The sequence below is a fragment of the Helianthus annuus genome, chromosome 16 (genome assembly GCF_002127325.2).
Source record: "Helianthus annuus cultivar XRQ/B chromosome 16, HanXRQr2.0-SUNRISE, whole genome shotgun sequence".
In the NCBI taxonomy this organism is placed as follows: domain Eukaryota; kingdom Viridiplantae; phylum Streptophyta; class Magnoliopsida; order Asterales; family Asteraceae; genus Helianthus; species Helianthus annuus.
Window position 1 is genome coordinate 205467272 of NC_035448.2, and position 7780 is coordinate 205475051.

Consider the following 7780-nt stretch of genomic DNA (forward strand, 5'->3'; position numbering starts at 1 on the left):
TTCCCATAAGAAAAGATTCCTTTTCTTTTCTTTTGAAAACATTTCTTTTTCTTATGAAATCCTTTTTCATAGAAAAGATATTTAATGTGTTAATAAGATATATTATCTTATTAACACAATTCTTTGACTTTGTATTTTGTAAACTCCATAATGTCTCGCTAATATTTTGAAGTCTTATAACCTTGTCGTGATATTTAATCAAAGAATTTTGAAGCTTGATTATTTTTTCTTTCTCGGTCTTCATATTTAGAGCTTCTGGGACGGTTCATCGGTTGCTTCGTGTTGACGGAATTAATTCTAAGTACCTTAAACTATTTTTAACAACAAATACAATAAAGTTGCCTAACAGTCACCCCCTATTTGTTGTTAAGAATAAAAATAATGCACTTGTACTTAAAAATAACAAATAAACTTTCTGAAGATGTATCTTTCTTTTCCTCTTGGCACGTTATCATGTAGGCATCTTTTTAGTGATATTCGTTGACTGTATCTTCATTGGCTTGAAAGTTTATTTGGCAAACGTCCGACTTTTTATGGATGATCATCTGATTATATTTCTTTTGTTGTTATAATTCTTCACCTCGATTTATACTTTCACCTAAATGTAAGCATTATATCTTGTATCCCCAACAACTAGGATAAGTGTTTAGGCTGTCGATTGATGAGGCTTAAAAAATAACGAATCATGCAAGCTATAAAAAATGATCTTGAACCGTCGAATTTTTTTTTTCGGATCAGAAAATCTGATGAAATTTCTGATAAAACCGAGAAAAAAAATGTCTTTTTTTCACATAATTTCTGATATTTTCTGATCAACCTGATTACATTTCTGATAAAATAATCAGAAAATCTGATAAAAGTTTTTTTTAACAAAATTTCTGATGGAATCTGATAATTCTGATGTAATTTCTGATAAAAAATCTGAAAATCTGAAAAAATGTTTTTTTTTTGTTTTTTTTTAACAGAATTTCTGATGTTTTCTTGTCATTCTGATGACATTTCTGATAAAATAATCAGAAAATCTGAAAAAGTTATTTTTTTTTATTTTTTTTAACAGAAAATCTGACGAACGCATCAGAAATCATCAGAAAATCTGAGGAACGCATCAGAAAATTCGATATTTTTTTTAAGATGAGAGGGAATAAGTAAAAAAAATATATTACTTACACATATTTTTTTGGTGCAAGTCTAAGTACATGTTCTTTTCTTCATGGAATATTTTGTGAAAACTTTTTTTTTTTAAAAGATAATAATTGAGTATATTTTCTAAAGTTTCACACAGTTTTTTTTAATCTCTTTTTATCATTATCATTCCTTTTTTTTTCAAGATTAACTAACCAGAATTTGGAGTTATTTCATTAAATAAGATACGAACAAACTTTCTTTTATTAGAAACTTTCTTTTTAGATGTCAAAATTTTTCTTTCTGATAAACTAAAGTTCATTTATCTTTGTTTAACTCCTTCTTTTGTGTTTTTCTTATATCCTTTTTCTACACCTCTTTTTATACAAAAAAAAATACTAACAGAGATAATAATAATAGTAATAAAAGCAATCGTAATGAAAATAACAGAAAGAAAATAATAACTATACTATATGCTTTATTTTTTTTTTGGATCTGCAAAAAAAAATTTCTTTTTACCTTTAACAGATTAAGAATATACGTCTCTCTTACAGGAGCATGGGATCTTGGAAATAATTTGTCCAATCTGCTCTGATACCAATTGTTGGTCCCTCTTTGGCGGCCCTGTTAGAACGGTGCATCTTTTTTCGCTCGTTGAGACGGGTGTGTGTGAAGTATATAAATATTCAAAAGAGTAAAAAATATAGACAGTGAGAGCGATATATCTTCAATAATTAATTCTTATTAATCAAAGAAGAAGGGGTCGATCCGAGAATAAACTCGAATCTAAATGTCACCCCCTGGGCCAAACCAGGGGGTAAACTCTCATGAAAAACTCTATGTTGAAATATTACAATACAAAAGACACACATAATTCCTACGAAGGAATTATGTATTTATAGAGATTTCTATGATTCTATCTCAAATGTGATTGGTTGTTGGTATGTGTGCCCATCCACTTGCATGTGCCTTATCTTTTATTCACCAACTTGTTCTTTTTCTTTTCTGGTGAAACCTTCACATATTAATATTTTACTTTTTCTTTTATGTGAAAGTTTTTCACATGTTGAGATATTAAAATATCTTTTCTGATGATTTCCTTTACAAAGGAAAGATTCCTTTTCCAACAGTAGCTTTTTCCCATAAGAAAAGATTCCTTTTCTTTTCTTTTGAAAACATTTCTTTTTCTTATGAAATCCTTTTTCATATAAAAGATGTTTAATGTGTTAATAAGATATATTATCTTATTAACACAATTCTTTGACTTTGTATTTTGTAAACTCCATAATGTCTCGCTAATATTTTGAGGTCTTGTAACCTTGTCGTGATCTTTAATCAAAGAATTTTGAAGCTTGATTATTTTTTCTTTCTCGGTCTTCATATTTAGAGCTTCTGGGATAGTTCGTCGGTTGCTTCGTGTTGACGGAATTAATTCTAAGTACCTTAAACTATTTTTAACAACAAATACAATAAAGTTGCCTAACAGTGTCTTAACTGATAACCAAAAAAATGAAAGGGAGAACAAAATGACATTACCAAAAAGGCGAAAACTAGATCTTTTTATAAAGGCATATTGCAGCGAAAAAGATAAAGCTAACCAACTAATAACAATGATAAAACGTTAATAACTATCCTAATATTCAAACCAGAGACACACAATGATAATAAACTCGTCTAAGAATAAGAATTATGATTCTTGTAACGGTATACCTGGCCAGCAAATCTATCGACTTCCAAGCTAATCTCGGATATTGATTTAGCGACTTTCTCCATCTGCGCATTCTTTCGCATCTCGATATACCTCTTTTCTTGGCTAATCAGGTCTTCCACCAACACCATTTTTGACCGATCCTTCACACCGACAACATCAAGATACGTTTTGGAGCTCCTCTCTTTATCTTTGTACATGATCCTCATGGTGTAGTCTTGTCGGCCCCAATAACATCTTCTTCAATTCCCCTGCATCACATAAAACCAAAATTAAAAAAAAAAACATAAAAAATCCATATTCAAAAAAGAATAAATTAATTACCAAATGTAGCTTGAGAACTAATATTGATCTCATGGTATATGGACCCGAATTTGACCCGAACCCGAATAGTTGGTTGCATGATATGTAGAATGTTGGCGTTGTTGAATGTTGATACAAAACTAAAGTGGCATGCTCTTTTAAAGTGGTAGCTTTATCCCGTAAGTGGTAGAAAGTGGTAGATTTATTTAAAAGATTTGACAAATAGTCCTTTTGTTTATTTAAAAAAAGAAGTAACAAAATTGTCAATATAATTGTGTAGAAAGATGACGATATGTGAGCATTTACCTGTAGTTACAATGAGCACCAGCCCTAGTAACATTGAGCACCAGCCCCGTTTGAGTCGCCCTGTTCAAGATTTCATCTTTAATACGCGATACATACATAGTTAACATGATTAAAACTAAAAAAAAATAAAACATAACTGAGCGGGATCAGCTTGAGGTCACATGAAACCACCATTCCAGCAACCTAGGTAATCCTCAGAACAAAACAAAAGCTCGATGTTAGAATTTCAAGATTCTTAACCACAGTATGTATCGAGAAAACAAAAACAAATAGTTCATCTCCTGCAAATACCACAAGAATGTAACAAGCCACCCATAGTTCATCACATACGAAGATGCCTACAGGCTATAACAGGGCCCAACTTGAAATTCCCACTGTATACCAACAAAGTGGAGTTTTATATGGTTACAAATGGGAAAAGGAGAGTCGGGTTCGGATCAAAACGAGACAAAATAACCTGACCGGGCATAACATAGCCATGGAACCTCCTCTTCGACTTCTGATTGCTTAAGATCTCGGCAGCAACACATGTATTGTTAGTCAGGATTGGCTCACCAGCTAAGCATCACACATCACCTGAAACACATTCATTTTATGAAATCTGGTTAGAAAGCTGCAAGTACACACTATTAGTTATTTTTTTTTGCCATATTTAATGCTAGCAGTGTTCCCAAAAAGATAAAATAATGTTGGCAACCCGATCTGACCCACTTTGATCCTAAAAGTTTTGAAGGCTTTTCTATTTATAGTCTATTTTGAAACAGCTTTTCAATGTATCTGTTGGTGCACTTGTGTCTGTACTTTGTTTGTATTTTGTCATGATATAAAACGATGTCTTTTGTTAGTCTTGTAAGTTTGACCAAGTCAACCATCCTCCTGGTTTGACTTGGCCAAACAGTTAGAACCTGATTGTAATATATTTGTGTCGAAGGATGAGTTGTCGAAGGATGAGTCATCGAAGGATGAGTCATCGAAGGATTGTTTAGATCCTTCGATGAGCTCGAAGGATAAGCCTTCGATGGATGTTGATGGACCTCGAAGGACCTCGAAGGATATCATCATTCGAGGTATATGTGGATCCTTCGATAGGTTTCAGACCGATAGATGATCCTTCGATCATTCTATCTGATCCTTCGATCAGTCTATCTGATCCTTCGACCAGACGAGCTGTGATGGGTATATATACTCATGTAATGTGTTCACTTAAGTCAGAGAGTGTGTGTAAGTGAACCAAGTCTTGTAGAGAGCGTATTTTCAGTTTGGTCAAGGGCTGTAACCGTGTCCACTGAAATACAAGAGAAAACTTTGATATCTCGTGTGTCTACCTTTCTCTTTGTAGCTTGTGTTCTCATATAAACTACCGGTTTGCATTCTAGCTTGGATTTCGCACTTGCTAGTGTGTTAAACATAACAAGGATAAGGTTTAACCTCAACCTCCAGGGGACCTACAAGTGGTATCAGAGCCGTGGCTCTTTTCCTTGTTAAAAAAAAAAACCGAGTTTATACAAGACTTTGGAGAGTTTGTACAAAAACTCACATGGTTTAGCACCCGTTTTTAGTGTTTTTCTCGCATCTCTTGACGTAAAAACGTGTTCTAAACTAACCGGGTGTGTTAAAGGACGGGTTGGGTAACTTAAAAACTTGTTTTTTAAGAAGTTTGGTAATTTCCGGCCAAATTCCGGCTTACTCCGGTGACCGGTTTTCTGGATAAGAACCTTCCTTTTTAAGTGATATTTTATTGGGTCAAATCTGGTTTGGTAAAAAGGTATGGTCTGAACATACCTTTCTGCCGAAAGCTTTCTACCAACCCATCACCTTTTCACCAACCTGTCACTCTGTGTCAGCTGTGTCAGTACAGATCGAAAGATATCCTTCGAAGTCGAAAGATCATCTTTCGATCAAAGGAAGTTCGATAGATAATCATCCTTTGAACATCCTTCGAAGTCTGTGACTTATCCTTCGATCCAAGGAATCTTTTCGAAGGATATATCTTTCGATCTACAGTTCTTATTCGAAAGATAAGGATCTTTCTATTGGAGAATCTTTCGAAATCATTGTTCAAAATTCAACAGTGATCTTTCGAACACTATTGATCCTTCGAACAAGTATTGATCCTTCGATCCTAGTCTGTTTAGGTTTAACAAGTTTGTGTTTTTCAGGTCTTTCGATCAGGGATCCTTCGGCTGGTTGTTATCATTCGAGATATTAACGTAGAATTCATTTTATCACATCAAAGATGAACCCAAGTTGGTGGGGAACTCCGGCTCCAGATAGTGGAAAGTACACAAATACAAGTTTATCTCCATCATGGGCCGAATCTCCGGTGTCGACATCTTCACAAACTAATGCCATATCAACCGGTCAATGGGCATTCGTATCGAATCAAACTCCAAGTATTCAAAGTATTCTCTTAAGCGAAAGCGAAACCGGAAGTTTGAATCGACCTCCAAAGTTGATGCACTTAAACGAGTATCCGGGTTGGGTTGACAGATTCCGTACATACGTTCTTGGTCAAAACACCAAACTGTGGATACGTTTCACCACAGATTTCGATCAAGCTATAGAGGTTGCTGCTTCATCTACTGCTACGTTTGCCGATCTTCCAGAAGATCAAAAGAAAACGTATGATTTGGAAAAGAAAGCATACGCCATTCTCACTCAGGCGTTAAGCAAGGATATTTACCACCAGTTTGTCAGTTTCAAGACAACGAAGAAACTGTGGGACGCGTTGAAGACCAGAGGGGTAGGGAATGAAGCAACACGTCAATTGCGTCATGATCTTCTCAAGAAAGAATTTGACGGTTTCACGTGTATGGATAAGGAGTCTTTGGGAGATATGACAAGCCGGTTTTATCACTTGCTTACAGAGTTGAACAATTTTGGAGTAGTGACAACTACAGCAGAGGTGGTGAAGAAGTTTGCTGATGCATTGCCTCCCCAATGGAATAGTTTCTTGGAGATCTTGAAGTATAATGGAGTTTTGGGTACTACAAACATCAACGACTTCGTGCAGCTTTTAGAAAACAAGGATCAGGAGGAAACCTTAAAGGCAAAAAGAGTTCCAGTGCCACAAAATACAGAAATGTATTATGGAACTCCTAGTACCTCTGTTGCAAAATCCATTGTGCCATGCAACCCAGAGATGTATTATGGAACTTCCAGTTCTTCGTCTGCAAGAACCGGTCCACATGCTCCACTTCAAACGGCGTTTGTCACAAGCACGGATATGTATGGCAATCCAGTACAAGTTCCTGTTAAGCCGGCTCCCACCACAGACATGTATGGAAATCCACTACAACCACCTCCTCCTGCTCAACAACAAGCATGTTATGGAGGGACATCATCTGCTGGTCAGCAATCAAAACCAAATACAGTACGGCTCGACACTTCAAGCTTCTCTAAGGTCAGTGTAGAAGTAGCAAGGGAACACATGGAGCTGCTTAACACTTTAGTGAGCGCGTACTGTGGGTTAGTGGAAGGTCAGATTGGCAACATTAATCTGACACAAGAAGACTATCAGCAGATTGACAAGGAAGAGATGGAGTTGATGGACATCAAGTGGGCCTTTGCTAGTGCTGTAAGAAGGGCAAAGGATTTCATGGAAAGAACTGGCAGAACCAGCTTGGAGAGTAAGAAAGACACCAAGTATGGGTTCGATAAACAGGCAGTAAAGTGTTTCAATTGTGGTGAACGGGGTCACTTTAAAAGGGAATGCACAAGGCCAGCACAACATAGGAACCAGAATCCCTTCAGAGGTCAAGGCAACAGGGCAAATCAGAACCAAGTGAGGAACAACGAGCGTACATTGGTACCTATTAACAACCAGAGCCAAGTGGGACCATCAAATGCCAACCAGGCACTTGTGGTTCAAGTTGATGAAGGTTGTGATTGGTCAATACAACTGAGTGGTGATGCTCCAGATGGAACAACATGTTCTGCTAAGGTTGTACAGGATTTAGTTCACACCAGTGGTGGAGAATCTTCCGCCAATGGTGGTGAATCTTCTGAGGATGAAGACTCTTCGGGATATAGCAGGAGTTCAGATGAAGAATCCTCAAGTTCAGGCGATGATCATGTGGGTGAGACATCAAATGCGTCAGTCGATGCAGATATTGATGAACTTTTGGAGGAAGCTGCAGCAGGAACTCAAAGAAGATCTATCTTGGTGGATCAAGCTGCTTATTCTTCGTCTTCTCTCCATTCAGCCTTTATGACTAATGTCGACAGTTCATCAAGTCAGGTATGTGTCGATGAACCCACTGCTATTAATTGTGATAATTGTGATAGTTTGCATGTTAAATGTGCTGATTTAGAGGCAAACATGTCTGAGTTGCAAGGCAA

General features: G+C 36.3%; 1 pseudogene; it reads right to left on the bottom strand.

The window, feature by feature from the left end:
* Positions 1–2796: 2796 nt before the first annotated feature.
* Positions 2797–3233, bottom strand: LOC110918395 (annotated as a pseudogene).
* Between the last annotated feature and the right edge of the window lie 4547 nt (positions 3234–7780).